The following is a 17543-nucleotide window of genomic DNA, read 5'->3' as shown; positions in this document are numbered from 1 at the left end:
CAGGAGCGAATTTTGCTCTCTAGGCCAAATCGTTACAATTTTCATCAAAAAATGTCTTGGCTAAGGAAGATATCATCTTACTTCATGCTATGAATAAAAGTTAATGTCCAAAAAAGGTCTAAAATTGTGCATATAAAGAAAAGCGCTCTGGTCCTTCAGTGAGGGACAGGAGCGAATTTGACCTTCTAGGCAAAAACTTCATCATTTCATTGTTTTTGATCAAGTCTGGATGCTCTATCATGCTCATTTCGTCCTTCACCATGCTTTTGATGTCTCAATTTAACCAAAGGAGGCCAGGAATGGCTCAAATAAGTATTTTCGCCCTGGTCCCTTGGTGAGGGACAGGAGCGCTTTGCCTTGGTCCCTTGGAGAAGGACAGGGGCGAAATTCGCTCTGGATCCTCAATGAAGGACAGGAGCGAAATTTGACTTTTTGAACTCTCTATCAGGATAATTTTTATGACATTTCCTTCTATGTTTCTTCTTTCTTATACTTTAAGTTATATTCCATATATACTTTCAGGATGTTTGAGAGTGGTTTCAGACCTCCAGGAGTTATATTGCAAAATCTAGTTTTTTGAGATTTTTCAGTTTCCAGACTTAGTCAAATTCAGGATCAGGACATTCCAGACTTAGCCAAATTTCAGGATCAGGACTTTCAGACTTAGCCAAATTTTCAGGATCAGGACATTCCAGACTTAGCCAAATTTCAGGATCAAGACATCACTCAAGCCGGACTTGCTTATCCATGTGATCACCTGGGCGACACTCAAAATGCAAAGGCTAGCTAACAAAACCCTAAAAGACCAAAAAAACAAACCCTAAAAAGCAAAAAAGCAAGGGTCCCCATTTGCAATGGGGCGATGTGTGAAAACGTCACAACAGGTAGGTCCTAGATGATTCGACAGCCATAGCCGCTCCCCGTGACACCATGCCATGCTCACCAACATCATGAACATTCGTGTCACTATCTGCCTCTAAATCTCCTGTCTGTGTTCGTGCTCTCTGCTCCTCCTCTGCCATGGCTACAGTCTCAGCCTCTATATCTACCTGGTCGATCCAATCAGTGTTAGACTCGGAGGTTAAATTTTCCCTACTTCTATCGACGTAGTTTCCCCCAATATTTTTCGATGGGGGTTTGCGGGCAGCACCCCCAAGGTGGGATCAAGGAGCAGCACTCCCTACCGCAATACAGGGCGGGGTTGAGGGGCAGCGCCCCGCGAGGCCAAAAAAACTTATTATTTAATAAAGGTGTCAGGTGTTATTTTTCTATTGGCTAACATGTTGTAACCCTAATTTTTCTCATTCTCAGGCGGAGGTTGTAGTGAACAAAGACGAGACCATTCATTTTTAAAAAACTTTTTAAAATGTTTTTTTGTTGTCATTTTACTTAACCCAAGCAGTAGCCGAGTTTGGGGCTCGGGACTCTCCGAGTTTGGGGCTCGGGACTCGCCGAGTTTGGCGAGTTTGAGCCAAACTCGCCAACTCGGCGAGTCTGGCGGCGCTCGGGACTCGCCGAGTTTGGCGAGTTGGAGCCAAACTCGCCAAAAACTCGCCAAACTCGGCGAGTCTGGCGGCGCTCGGGACTCGCCGAGTTTGGCGAGTTGGAGCCAAACTCGCCAACTCGGCGAGTCTAGCGAGTTTGCTCGCCAGACTCGGACGAGTCCAAGTCCGAGTCCCAGAGACTCGGCGAGCATGACTCGGAGCCAAACTCACCAACTCGGCGAGTCTAGCAAGTTTGCTCGCCAGACTCGGACGAGTCCAAGTCCGAGTCCCAGAGACTCGGCGAGCATGACTCGGACTCGGACTCGCCAAGTTTAGGCGATTCATGGCGATTCCCGTTGTTAGACTTTGCTTTATTAGTTATCGATCTTATCCGTTACGGATAGATCTTTTGTAACTTCTATTTAACTAGACTTTCGCTCCTTCATTAATGTCAAATATCTTGGTAATCATTTTGTGTCTTCTATATTTAGTAATATTGCATGAATGCTGAGATAAAGCCTCAACATACCTCACAAGGAATCATCTTAAGGACTGCTGCCGGCAATGACAGATTGAGGAATTGCTGGTGAAACACAAAACATGCCAAAAGGGCATCGTACTATACACTACAACATCATACAGATCAGCTAGCATTTTACGCCCACTATTTGTTAAAAATCGTGCAAGGTTTTTGCAGTATAAATCACACCCGCTATTAAAAATCGCAATTTTTTTTACTCTAAAAATTGCAACTTTCATTTGAAACTGTGCAAAAGTTTTTATGTTAAAATCGTCGGTTTGTGTCTGGAAATCACAGCAAGGGTTTTGCAAAAACTGCTACATTTTCCTTCTTTTTCTTTTTTTTTTTCAAAAATCACAACATTTTTCTACTTGAAATCATGCTGCAAGTCAAAAAAACTGCCTCTTTCTAAACACGTGCAATGGGTTTTTTCCAGATTTTTAACAATTTTTTATTTAAAATTGAGGAATTTTTCTACCTTTCGCAATCGCAGCTAGGGTTTGGAGACATGTCTGCACATTTTTTGGCTTGTTTGCCCAATCTTAGTATTATTTGCAAGTTATTTTGACATAGCAAGGGTTTCTAGCCAATTTCACACCTTTGATGGGCATTGCTATCACTTTTTTGGTAATTTTCTACCAAAATCAGGGGTCTTGTTTGCTTCATGTGATCTTTCAAGACAGCTAGGGTTTCTTTATTTTTCAATAATTTCGGATTGCAGGAGGCATAGCCTCATTACCAAACATCATGTCGAAAGGCAGCCAACACTTCACTAGAAAGAATTGCGACACCTAAAAACATCACATGGCCATGATCTTCAAGTATAGGTGCCTAAACAAGATCGTCCTTGGTACTAAGACTCAGCCAATCATTGCTGGTAAAGATCAGGACAAGTTTGATATGCATGATCAAGAATTTGTCATGCTAATGGAGTTATCAATGACAATTGAGATGTTTTAAGGAATTAAAATAGGCAAAACCTATGTTGGGAGTCGGGACGTCAAAGCACCTACAAGATCTGCACTAGCCATCAAATAGAAGTAGGGCCTTCTTCCTTAAAAATAAGCTTTTTCTCAATCATGATGGATGAGAAGATGTCATTGCAAGATCATTTGACGAAGATCAAAGACACTCGTGATCTACTAGAACCCATGGGTCGCAAGATGGAAGAAGATGCGGTCATCATAATGCTAAAAAGCTTACCACAGGCATATGAACGTTTCATTGAGACACTCAACATCACATCTACAACTGTTGACCTGACGTTCGTAGATTTGTGCAACAATCTCTTGTAGCAAGACAAATGGAAGTAGTTTGGTAGCAACAATGATGCACCAAGTATGAAACAGGATTTTGCAGCCAAAGACAAGGGCAAAGGCAAGTGGCCTCAAAAGAAAGGTCAAGGGAATAATGAAGACAATTCCAATAATCTGATAGATATCACATCACCATTGTGGAAAAAATGGTCATATGAAGAAACATTGCAAGAAGAGGTCGGTTGAAAAGAAATCTAACTTGCAAGGGCCTCAACCAAAAACTCATGTCACAAAGCATTCTAGGAAGGAGTCGGCTTTCTATGCGTTCATGGCTAAATGACCAGTAGATCAATCAACGTCTTCTACATGGTACACAGATTTTGGAGCATCTCCACATTTCACCCACAAGAGATATTGGTTCAAAAAGTGTATAGATTGCTCAAACTCGGTGATCTTTAGGGGTGTTACGGAGTACACAATTGTTGGTAGACAAATTTGCAAATATCTTTTGGAGGGAAAAATCTCATTTTTCTCAATTTGAACTATGTTCCTAGAATGGAGCTCAATTTGGTCTTCATGAGTCATATTATGGGTCATTATCCCAAATTAGATGTCATATTTTCACAAACATAAATGAGATATTGTTAACAAGGAATCCAAGATGACCATTGTTTTGGGGATCTAAGATCATGGTTTGTATCAGCTTGTTGATATTGGAGAAGACCGTGCATTGGCAACCAAGAGTGCATCAGATATCAGTACACTAACTATGGAATCAACGGTATGGGCAACTCAACCTAACCTACATTTCTCAGTTGGCACGAAAAAATATGGTAAACGACCTACCTGACATTCAATAGTAAATATAGGGTGTCTGCAGAACACAGCAGGGAAGCAGCCAAGAAATCTGTTTTCAGATGGACAGGCTTGAAGTGCCTCGAGAATCCTACAGCTGGTTCATGCAGATGTTTGCTGACGAACAAAAACAACATTCGCCATTGGTTGCAGGTATTTCGTCTTGTTTATTGATTATTTCAATAGGAAAATGTGGGTTCTTGAAGTGTAAATCAGATATGTTTAAGGAATTTTAAAATTTCAAATCATTAGCACAGAAAGAGTCAAGATGTCATATCGTAACTCATGATAATTTCAAATGAATTCAATGACTTCTGTGCTAAACAAGGTATCAAACAATACACATATGCAGTAGTTGAGAAGGAACCGTAATATTACAAAGATGACCCAACGTATGTTGGAGAACAAGGGTTCCCAAGAAGTTTTGGGTTGAAGCAGTTTACACTGCAGTTTATCTTCTCAATAGGTCTCCGACCCAAGCAATGAAGGAGTAGACCCTAGAGGAAGCATGGTCTTGGAGCAAATTGACGGTGAATCGTCTTAAGGTTTTCGGTTCTACTGCATACATCTAGATTCCAAATGCAAAAAGAACCAAGTTGGACTTGAAGAGTCACAAGTTGAAGCTAGCATGATATAGTGACAACCATAAAGCCTACTGGCTCATTGATGTTGGCACTAACCACTTGACATTGAGCAGCAATGTTGTGATCGATGAAGAAGTTGGGCACTTTCAGCTCTCTTCAAAGATCAGGTTTACTGAAGATCAACCTTTGAAGGATTAAGATTTAGGTGTCCAGCTTCCATAGCTACACCTGAAGGGGGGACTCGAGTGATTCTAAGCATGTGGAATCTCTTAGGCAGGTACCAATACCAATGGATTTTCTTTACGAGAATATGGATCAGCATCCAAATGACATAGAATGAAGCAATGCAAGTCATGATTTAGCTGGAGAGGTTTCTCAAAAGAAACCAAAATGGTGGGAATATGTAATGTCCAAGAATTCATAATTTTAGGCCTGCATACAATATTTATGACTAAAAACAAATATTAGTAATATTAAGTAACAAGAAATTAAGATAATATTAAAATCCATACATAAAAACATCATAATATTTAGATCAATAAATCATAGCATCATTAATATTTGAATTAAAACATCATAGCATATTCCTCAAAGCAAATCACATCGTAAATTTCTTGGAAATGCTTGAAAACTGAAATATCAAGGCTAGTCGTCCTTGTATTGTGCGAGCATGGAAGGTGGGTCCCCCTTCCATCCCTCAATCCACCTTGGAGGCTCACTATCCTCCTTGATCAAGCCCAAGAACATGGAAGGCTGATCATCCAGTCCACCTCCTAGCCCACAAGCATGGAACACGAGACGTCCATTCCATATTTGGATGGCTAACCTGATAAGAGCATGAAGATTGGCCATCCTTCACCTCTCCTGAGCTCAAAAGGCTGGCCATCCTTTCTATTTGCAAGACACTTTACAAATTCATAATTGCTCAGGGAATTTGCCAAAATATCTACAATTAAATGCATCTTGATTAAATAATAAATGTATTCTCAAATGGATGCTACAATTATATTTTTTAATATTATTATTTGCTGCAATCAGTTTCTACTCCAAATTGATGACTTTCATTCCTTGATGAATCGCTATTAAATGATTGATATTTGTATGATTGATTGAATGACTTCTTTTGATTGGATGATTTGAGACATTGGTGAGTGTGATTACGTGATTGTTCAGTAGATGATTGATGAGTGATGATGCAATAAATGCTCTTTTGATATATTTGTGATTGATAATTGAATGAATGCTGATTTGATAAAGTGATCATTAGCTGATTGATTGTTTGCTTGATGGATTCATTAGTGATGACTGATAAATGATCATTGAATGCTTGTGATAATTTCTCCTTTATAATTTATTGGTGAAGAGTCGCCCCTTTTCATAAGAATTAAGTCACCACTCTTCATTGATACCTTTGAGAATAATAAATTACTTTCCAAATTGATCTCCCTTGGATATCCTCCTCAAAAGAAACATGCCACATTCAAAAGATCATTAGACATTGTCATGGACATGGCTCACTAGAGATGTTGTTAGAGATTTTGATGGGCATGCCACACTTCGAACGTCACTAGAGATTTTCATGGGCATGCAAGACTTCGAACGTCACTAGAGATTGTCATGGACATGCAGCACTCCAAGAGTCTTTCGAGATTGTCGATTGAGTACCCTTGTAGGGCAACGGGGATGTATAATCAATCCTACTTAGCAATGACACTCCTTACCTTACCTCTAGGATCCTCATCTCTGATTCCTTTGGAGTTGGTGTTCAACATGGAACCCATCTCTAGCCATGTTGTGATTGGATGAGACCATGAATGCATGAGATTGTACCCATGTTATATGGTTTATCCTTTGCCTATTGTGTATTTGGTCTTTATCATGCTTGGTGGATTGTTTTGTATTTGATGTTGATCGTGTTTGTTGGCCATTTTTGCATTTGATGTTGATCACACTAGTTGGTGTATATGCCTTGATGATTTGTCTCATCTCATACCATATGTGGATAATATGATGATTGTTATTATTGACTGGATGTTTGAGTTATCCTCCCTTGTTTTACATGAGTGTCGTGCTTGTGCCCAAGTGCCAATCTCCTAGCATGGTGGGGTGGACCAAAGGGTGTCACATGATTGGGTGGTGTAGAGCAACCATTGGGGATCAAATCTCTTAGAGGCTTCATCTTAGAGGGATATTTGGTGAGCATGCAAATGGAGGTTCTCTATTCCTTGCCTTGCTTTCTCATTTTTGTCACATGAATTAAAATGTAAAAATTCAAGACTTCGAGTCATCTCTTGTAACTAGATTCTAGAATATGTTATTATGCAGCCTCCTAATGGACAAAATGTAAGCCTCCAGAACAATCTATCTTTATTTGTATGTTTCTTGACATTCTTGTCGAATGCTATTGCCATTCCTTATATGTTTCATAATTCTAGTTATGTTGGTCAGATGAACTTCGAGCATATTTAGATTTCCCATTATGGTGCTAGTGTCCTTTATGGGCACTAGTCTCCCTCTGGAAACCTAGTGTCCTTTTTGGGCATTGTAGTCCTATGGCACACTATGATCCTTTGTTTTGTTGGACAATAGGTTCTTGTAGCCATTTTTCAAGTAAGTTTTGCATACAAAAGTTGTTCTCCATGGCCTAGTGACTTTTCCCATGTTGCAGATTCCTCAACAAGTGTCGCACCTTGAGAGTTATGACACCTTTTGCATTGGGAAGTGTGTCTTTGCTTGGAAGCGACTTCTTGTTCTCCTTGGTGGAGGGCTTGTACCTCCTAGTAAGGCAACCTCTTATGAAAGTTTACTTCCATATTTGGGTGTTGTTTAAGCCATTGTTTAGTAGAATGGACATAGTTGTCATCCTCATCCTACTCGTTCAAGAAATAGGTTGTTGTGCCATCTAATTGAGATGTGATATATCCTAGTCACTTTGTCATTTGTATAGGTTTCCTTTGGTGTTGCTAGTGCCTTGAAGTGTGTTTGGTATGGATCCAAGGTTAATAATTTCTGCATCCTTCTCTTGGGTTGTGTTTGCGAAAGAGCGCAATCACAAGTTAGTACTTGATTGTTATTTGGGTGTCATTCCACTCTCCTAAGTTTGTCGTAATGACTTCATCCCATGATTAGTCTTCTGCCACTGTCATCTTTGTTGTAGCAATGGTGAGGATCTTCATGTTACTGTCCTTGTGGTGTGTTTCATGTGACACTTGTGTGCATGTTATTGTACATGATGACATGATGTTGTATCTTGTTTGGTGGTGTTACTATTTCAGAAAACGAATTTGTTCAATTTGCTAAAGGTTCAATTATAATACCCTTAGTTATATAATAGTTAACCCAAGCTAGAAAAGATCATAAAAGCAAGTAAGAGCATCTGAATATCACTAAAATCCCTCCACAAAATGAGATTAGAGAACCAAATCATCTAATAAAAGGAAACAAAACAATCAAGATGCTATGTTAGGTACAACCATCCTCAACATGAGTACTCTATCTAAGAAAGAACTCAAGTTCATCTATGACAATCCAAAAGAGAGTTGGCGAGAGAGGATACCCATTTGACACTATTAAAGTGATATTGTGATATTTAGCTATAATGGTCATTTAAGTCATTTAGTTTCTTTTAAGTAAGTTTCCTTTCTTTGTTTCAGTTCTCGATCATTTCCATTATGGAAAGATCTTGTAATAATCTCTATTTAAGGAGTTTTCCTCTCCTTGTAAATTAATCAATTACCATTTCATGATATCAGAGCCAAGATATATTTTGGCGAATTTTTTTATCAATAAAATTTGTGGTTACTTAAAAATATTGTGAAATTTTTTTTCCAGAAGTCTTTTCGATCATGTTTTTGATAAAAATCGCAGGTTCCTTATGGTGGAAGTCCATCAAGGATTTTTTGTCTAAAAATAGTGGATTGTTTTCTCTAAAAACCACACATCTTCTCTGCAAAAACACAGGTTTTTATACTGGAAAAATTGGTGGAGGGTTTTGCTGCAACTCACAGAATCTTTGGTCTACAAATCGCAAAATTAAGTCATTAAAAATCATGCTTCTGTATTATTTATTTTTGCACCTTTTTCAAAAATTGTGGGTTTTGTGTCAGTCGCTTCTACAAGCTGCAATGCACATTTTGGCTCCGAAATCCTGGTTTTTTCATGCCTTCGCTGCATGCAACTGGCCGTTTTTTATCTACTAAGCTGCACAAAAGGTTTCTGATTGTTGTTCAAATGATTTTTAAAAAAATTGTGGTTTTTTCAACCACCTTTCTGCTCGCGTCAGGATGCGAAGTTTTTCTGCCATGCCTAGTCTCAGTTAATTATTTTTTCACCTGTGAAGCTGCAACATTTTTTCCTCCAAGGACACACGAGGGTTTTGTCTATTTCTACTCGCTAAGAGTTTCCTCAGGCCGCATGAAGCTTTCTGCAACGTTTTACCATTTTTTCAACAAAAACGAGGGTTTTCTTGCTTGCATTTTGTTGGTTGTGCACCAAGGTTCAAATTCTTTTTCAAATTTTTTTAATAAAATCAGGGGTATCCTTATTCTGATTTTTTAGCTGTTGTCAGAGTTGACTTTGACCTCATTTTTTGTGCCTTCGGAAAACGGAAGGCATGGCGCTATTGACCAAGATCATGTTGGAAAGGAGCCAACAAGTTAACAATAAAAATTACAACACCTAGAAACAAAGGATGCTCCCCATTTTCAAGTACCGTAGTCTAGATCAGATTGTTCTTGGCAACAATGCTTGTCCCACAACTGCGGGCAAAGACCGAAACAAATTTGATAGCATAACCGTAAAGAGATTATATTGCTCAAGTTCTCTGTCACTGATGAGATGATTCCAGAAATACTGTCTAATAAGACTACTACACAAATTTGAACAAATCTGAAGAATCTACACGAAAATCAAACAAGGGCACAGCATACTTCTGTAAGAATATTTTGTTCTTGATTATGATGGACGAAAAGATACCTTTGCAGGATCATCTCATGAAGATCACAGACATTTGCAATCAACTGGAGGCCATTGACCGCAAGATGGAAAAAGAGGATATGGTTGCTATCGCACTGAAAAGCTTACCATGGTCTATGAGCACTTCATCGAAGCTTTCAACATTACATCCACCAATGTTGATATAAAGTTTGATGAACTGTGCAATAAGCTCTTGCAGCAAGACAAGTGGAAGAAGCAATTTGGTAACAGCAGCAAGACAGCAAATGTAGAACAGGCTTTTATTGCCAAAGACAAAAGTAAAGGCAAATCTGAGGAGAGTTCCAAGAATAATATCACATGTCATTATTGTCGTAAGCTTGGTCAAATGAAAAAACACTGCAGGAAGTGAGTGGCTGATCAAAAATCCAACCAGGGAGGGTCTTAGTAGATGGACCATGTTACAGAGCATATTGAGCAGAAGGAGTCTACCTTTTATTCATTTATTGCCAAAAGACTAGCAGATCATGTCAAATCTTCTACGTGGTACACTGATTATGGAGCTTCTTGCCATTTCACACACAGGAGAGATTGGTTCATGGAGTACAAGGCTTGCTCTGATTTAGTGATCTTCGGTAGTAGTAAAGAGAATACACTTGTAGGCAAAGGCAACGTTCAAATTATAGCTAGTGCGAGAAATCTCATATTTTTCCATGTATACCATGTTTTTGGCATGGAGCTCAATCTGCTCTCTATGAGTCAGAATATCCGACACTGTTTGAAGTTAGATATCAGTCTTCAGTGCACATAAGTGCCATATTGTTCATAGGGAGTCCAAGAAAACAATAGCTGTTCTGGTCAAAGATAATGGATTGTATAGGCTGGTTAATACTAGAGTCTCAGAAGCATGCAATATTGGGAACAGTTCATCCATCAGTTGTAATGTCCCCTCCTTGCACCTAGTTAGCATTGGAGTTCCAATAGCCTATAATGAATCCCTGCAGGCTAAGTGGTCGTGGTTAAGGTACTTTGGTGTCCTAGTTGAGATCGTGTAGGTGTTTCTTGAGCTTTCCAACAGAGTTGCTTTTTTTAGCAGGGAGCTACCTTGGGTGTTTAGTATTTATAGTAAGTTAGTGGGCCACGGAGCTACCTTGGGTGTTTACTATTTATAGTAAGTCAGTGGGCCACCAGTCCTTCAATTAGTGCAGAGTTTATATTCATATCATTGGTGAGTTGAAATGGTGGCCTTCAATTAGTGCAGAGTTTATATTCATATCGTTGGTGAGTTGAAAGGCTTTCGAGAAATATTTGTTTTATTGGCCTTATTAATCTTTAAAATGTTGCCTTTTAGGTCGTTTGGAAAAATACCCCCATGTCCTAGTCAAACAACGTTGTTTTAAAAGGGGGGCAAATGTATTTCAGGACTTAAGCGAAACATTATAGCTTATAATCTAAAACAGACTACAAGATACCATGTTTGCAGATGTTTGCCCTAGAAACTCGAGGTGTGACCGAAAATAGACAGAGAGAAACCACAAGTTTTGTGGAAAAAACCAAAGTTCCACGGAGTTTCTGACTAAGGGTCGGGGGGACACAGGTATGGGTTTCCCACACGGGGGGACCAAGGGCCTAAATTTGGGGACGGCAAGGGGATAAAGGTTGGATGGCAGTGGAGTGGTGGTGGGGGATTGGTGCTGATATAAAAAATAGATTGAAATCATCAAGGCAAAATATGTAATATAACATATCTGTGAGTGCCCCACAAATCATTAAGTTAAAAGTTTACAATCAATATGTGATGGCATGTGACATATAGCAAGCAACCCAGCAGTGTCCTGGCTAGAGGTGGCGAAAGTGGTGGTGCTGTGGGGGGGGCATTTCCTCCAAGATGCCAAGTCTCGGAAACGTTCCCCTACAGGAGACGCGAATTAAAAATCAGAAAACCCAAAATAATTTTTAAAGGGAACAAATTATAAACCCCACAAATAATTTTTTAGGAAAAGTTATAAAAACCCATACAAATAATTTTTGAGGAAACATTATAACCCCAAAAATATTTTTTTGTGGACAAAACTTATAAAAACCAAAAAAAAAAAAAATTTACAAATAAGAAACCAATACTTTTTTTTAGGGACAAAAATTAGAAAAAACCCAGATCAAACAAAAGTCCAAACGATTTTGTTTAAAAAAATCGTGAAAAACATCTCGGAACCCTAGCAGCCCGTGACTATCAGAAACCTTCACGTAGCAGTAAACAAATAATGAAATACAGACCTGTTTAAAACACCAGAAGACACGACTCAAAAATTCGTCAAGTGTACAAAACACGCAAAGAAGAAACAATACCCTCGCGCCCGAAAAACGAGCCATGCAAGAAAAACCCCCGATAGCATAACTCACCAAAAACAATCACGAAAACAAAAACCGGCCCAAAAAACTCAACAACAAAAAAAATGCCACAAAGAAATGAAGGAACCTATTGTGCGAAAACACAAAAAAAATCGCGCAGAAAAATCATTGCCGCCCAAAAAAATCACGCATAGAAAAAGCACCTCGATGCGAAATTGAAAGCCAAAATCCAAATTGTGCCAAAAAATCCATGGGTTACAAACTCCTCGAAAACTTTAGACACCAAAATCTGCCTCGGACCAAAACCTTCGAACCTCCAAAAACGTGCCAATAAAATCCCTCAATTTTTACTTATGGCCCACAAAAAAGGATCACGCAAAAAAACAAATTATAAACAAAAGGTCTTTCGAAAATTGCAAACAATTTTTTTCATTAAAAAAATCAGTAGAGGCTCGAATTTTTTAAACCCTAAAAAATCCCATCAACCCGCTCCGATACCATGTTCAGAATTCAGATAATTCAATATTTGATATTAAATAGAGGAGACGAAGGCTCGTTAAATAGAGATTACAAGACGATGTTTCTAAAAACAAAAAATCAGTTAACTAAAGGCTAAAGCTAAAAATAGTGACAAGCTATTCTAACTCTAAGACTCTAAAAATAACGTAAGAGGACAACTAAGATGACCATTATAGATATAATATAATATTATATTAATAGTTTTTGTGGTGGAAGACCCACTCGGACTGGTTACTGTTAGAAGATTGAAGTTTTCAGTATTTTGAGTGTTTTTGGGGTATGAAGATGAAGGTTTACGTGGTGTTTTAAGTTGGGTTTGCGGGTTTTGGGTGTGGTGTGTATTTGTGTTGTGTGGACTAAGTTTGGAGAAGATTAGAAGCTTTTTTCAGGGTGCTGGAGTGAGTTTCTTAGTCTTGAAGTGTATTTTCAGAGGTATTGGTCATCATATTTCTATCCATAACTCTTGAAGATTTGACGCAGTCAATTCTGGGTATACTCTTGAAGATTTCAGGCAATCAATTCTGGGTATCTTTCCATGTGCCCCTCTTGGCTGGGCGTTGTTTCTGGTGCTTTTGCTTGCAAATTTGAAGAGTTGATTTACTATATCAAATCGCCCTTAGAAGCTTGGCGCAATCTCTTTGCTAGATCGTGGGCCTTGAGAAGAATGTTTAAGAGATTTTGCTGAGCATTAGAAAGAGGTATATTTCTGAGTTTAATACTGCTGTCAACAAACAGTGAGTGCTTGTGCAGATTAGGAGCAGCTAGAGACCTGTTTATTAAATCAAGAAGTTGCCTTAGTCCATGCATAGTTCAATGTGTTTTCACTACACTTGCAATTTGAATGTTTACATTATTTTCAGAATACCGTTAAAATGAAGTCTGATTTGTAATCTTTGGCAATGTCCTATGAAGCTTGATCGAGGTTTAGTTACAATCTACTCTTGCTATTTTATGTCTTTATGCACATGTATTTGTTATATGTTGATTATTATCATGAAAACAAACTTAAGCAAACAAACAGCAAGTACTCTTCATTGGTTTAATATTGCATATAGTCTTCAAAAAAAATCAGGGGTGAACACTACATCAGTACTCTTTAGCATCAACAATATGGGCATCTCAATCTATGATACCTCTCTGAGTTGGCTCAAGAGAATATGGTAGAAGTCTTACCTGAGATTCATCAGCAGACACACGGTGTATGCAGAGCTTGCCAAGCAGGGAAACAACATCAAACTCCTTTTCCAAAAGGACAAGCTTGGAGAGCATCAAAGGTCCTTCAGCTAGTTCATGTATATGTTTGTGGACCAATGAATACTACATCAATCATTGGTGCTAGGTATTTTGTTCTATTTGATGATGAATTTAGTAGGAAAAAGTGGATGTTTTCCTAAAGACAAAATCAGATGTGTGTAATGAATTCCAGAAGTTTAGAGCATTAGTTGAAAAATAGCCAAGATGTCAAATCATAACTCTTTGGTTAGATAATGCTGGTGAATTTTGTTCCAATGAATTCACCAACTTCTGTGCTGCAAGTGATATTAAGCATCAATTGACCATACCCTATACCCCTCAGCCGAAAGGTTTTGTTCAGCCGAGGAACCGTACAATTATGAAAATGGTCCATTGTATGCTGGAGAACAAAAAAGTTCCAAAAGCGTTTTGGTCATGAGGTAGTGTATATTGTAGTGTAACCAATCTCCCACACGGGGCATCAAGAAGATGACCCCAAAGAAAACTTAGCCTAGGAAGGAACCTAAAATCAGCCACCTCAAGATTTTTGGATCAACAACATATGTTTGGATTCCAAATGTAGAAAGGACCAAACTGAATTACAAAAGCCAGAAGTTAATGCTTATAGGCTACAATGACAATCACAAAGCTTATCAGTTGATTTACATTCAGCACGGATGTTGTTTTCGATGAAGAAGGTGGGCCCTTTTAGCTCTCTTCTCCCATCAAGAGGCAAGAGCTAGATCATCCAGAGGCAAGCGCAAGCAAAGTAATATCAATTTTGCTCGTGACAAACATTCAAAATGTTTATGAGCCCCAAGTTTATTTACAGGCAAGAGGTAAACCTAAATGAGAACAGGCTATGGAATCTGAGCATAATAGTCTTTTGAAGAACACTTGGGTTCAATCAGATCTTCCAGCAAAGAAGAAACCCATTGGCTACAAATGGGTCTACAAAGTGAAATACAAAGTTGATGGAACTCTTGATAAATACAAAGCTCAGTTGGTGGCTAAAGGGTTCTCACAAAGAGAACGCATTGACTATGAGGAGCTCCTACAGCGAAGATGAGCACCATCCAACTAGTTCTAGCCATTGCAGCACAGTGTGGCTAGAAAGTCCATAAAATGGACATGAAGAGTGCCTTCCTCGATGTTGATTTGGAGGAAGAGGTATACATGATGCAACCTCAAGATTTCAAGGTTGTATTTGGAGGAAGAGGTATACATGATGCAACCTCAAGATTTCAAGGTTGTAGGCAAAGAGCACCAAGTATGCAAACTAGTGAAGCCTCTCTATGGCCTAAAGCAAGCCCCCAAGGCGTGGTACATCAATATTGACAAGTATTTTTAAGCACGGGGCTTTCAAAGAAATTCTTAGATCTCAACTTGAATGTCAAAAGCAATTGTAGTAACATCATTTTTCCTATCATCTATTTGGATGATATTGTCATTATTAGTAGTGGGGCACATTTGCTTGAAATTTGCGTCAAGCTTTTGATATGACCGATTTGAGTCTTTTGCATTATTGTCTCGATGTAGAGGTTTGGCAAACAAGAGGCAGTATTTTCATTTCTTAGTCGACGTATGCGAGGAGTTTGTTGGACAAGTTCATGATGACAGATTGCAAAGTCTCATCTACACCTATGGAGAAAGAGTTGAAACTATCAACCAAATTAGACTCACTAGTGGTGAACAAGTCAACATTCAGGCAACTAGTTGGTAGCCTCATCTATCTTACAGCCACTAGACCTAATCTACGGTATGTTGTGAGTTACATCTCTCGCTTCATGACAACCCCCAAGGCAAAATATTGGGTTGCAGAAAAAAGCATGTACTAAGGTATGTGAAAGAGAAACATGACTGTGGTATATTGTATAGCATAAGCGAAAATCCTCGGCTGATTGGTTTTACAAACTCAGGTTGGGCAGATTTTGTTGATGACAAGAAGTGTACTTTTAGGTATGTTTTTAGTCTTGGCACAAGTGCAGTCACATGGACCAATAAGAAGTAGCAAGTAGTAGCTCTTTCCTTGATCAAAGCAGAGTATCAAGGAACTATTGAAATAGCATTTGAGGCAGTATGGATTGGGAGGATGCATTCTGACATGAAAATGTCTCAAGCAAGGCCTTCACCCTTGTTGTATGACAAGAGGTGCTAAAGCTTGCCAAGAATCCAATCTTTCACCAGCGAACAAAGCATGTAGAGCTCCATTGTCACTTCATACGATAGCTTGTTAAAAGCTTGTTAAAGATGGATCCGTAATGTTGCAGTATGTTCCAATTGAGGATCAAACTTACAGACATTTTAACCCAGTCTCTGAGCCCGGGCAAGTTTGTAAAATTTAGGGGGCAGCTTGGTGTAGTTAGTAGAATGACCATTAAGGGATGGTATTAAAGTAGTATTGGTATATTTGGCTGTAATGGTCATTAAGTCGTTTAGTTTCTTTTTGGTAAGTTTCCTTTCTTTGTTTCAGTTCCCGATCATTTTCATTATGGAAAGATCTTCTTGTAATAACCTTTTCCTCTCCTCCTAAATTAATCAATTACCATTTCAGACACCATATCTACATCTCACAAAGTCAAAAGATCTTGTGGAAACCCATTGATGTCTCATAAGGATTCTTCGTGGCAATGATAAACAACTAGGTTATACCAATAGCATGCACTCTCAAACAAAAATGGCTAAAAGCTTGAGTCAATGGCCATTTGAAATCCACAGAGATACAAGACCTTATAAGACTATTAGTATGATTCCCTGATGGTAATTAGAATAGTTAAAAAAACAATCAACCGTCTAGCAATATTAGATAACGCCTGCATCACTCTGACTTTACAGCTCCAACTAAGAAAGCAACAAGTCCAAAATTATGGCACAAGATTTAAACATGTAAGCCCAATCATGGTTGCCCTGTACTCATTTGGGTTGATTTGTCACTATTGTAACCAAATGGACTGTCAAATAAACAAACAACCTCAATAAATATGTTTGCAATCAGAAGAACACACAAGTTCTTACCGTATTCGAGATAATCAGCCTGGAGTCTTGACACAATTTGTTGATTTCTAGAGAACATTTAAATAGCCCTTCTAGCCTCCCACGGAAAAAAATTCAGACAATAAACTAGTGGAGAAAGAACATGATTAAAGAACTGATCAGCATTGTCATCAGACAAACTAGCCTAGGAGACTCAAGATTAGGAGTCTATTTTGAAAGAGGGGTCTTCCCTTAGGAGGTGTTCTTATGGAATCGTGGAGAGTATCAAGAAGCTCATATCACTTAGACACAATAAACTCACATTTCTTTGAAAGGAGATTGTCGTACCTCTTTGCATTGATCAGAAATGGAAGAAGGGCTGTGGACTAGCACTAAATTGAGTCTCATCCTAAATTGTGTGGGGAATAGAATCAAGAGAAGCATCCTAAAATTAAAGAAATGAAAAGTCATATTTTCATGATGATAGAAAGGTAATAACAGTCAAGGATAAGCTTGAGAATTTCAGGCAGTGTAAGCATCAGCATGCCAAACATCTCAATGACGCTTTTGTAGTGAACCAAAGTTCATGAAAGCTGACCCAAGAAATTCTGTTTATAAGGAGAATGAAGCTACCCAAAAATTGAAGAAAAACCATAAAAGAATTGGTTATCAACTAAACAAATTGGCATTAGTGTATAAATGACTAGAGAGAAAAAGTTAGATAGAAAAACATGAGTAGTAATATGCCCAACGGACCATGTAAAGGATGTGATATAATATGTATATTCCATTCTCTTGAAACAGTAAAGATGGTTATGAGAACAAATAAGATATCAAC

The 17543-nt window shown here is 38.5% G+C and overlaps 1 protein-coding gene across 3 annotated transcripts in view; it reads right to left on the bottom strand.

The window, feature by feature from the left end:
• The window catches only part of LOC131027470 (isoleucine--tRNA ligase, cytoplasmic), a 150382-nt gene that overhangs the window by 68632 nt on the left and 64207 nt on the right, over window positions 1–17543 (bottom strand). The gene's annotated exons all lie outside the window — the stretch shown is intronic.

This window comes from Cryptomeria japonica, chromosome 4, assembly GCF_030272615.1.
Source record: "Cryptomeria japonica chromosome 4, Sugi_1.0, whole genome shotgun sequence".
Lineage (NCBI taxonomy): Eukaryota > Viridiplantae > Streptophyta > Pinopsida > Cupressales > Cupressaceae > Cryptomeria > Cryptomeria japonica.
Note: the sequence above shows the minus strand (reverse complement) of the source record. Positions and strands in the feature narration are given on the sequence as shown.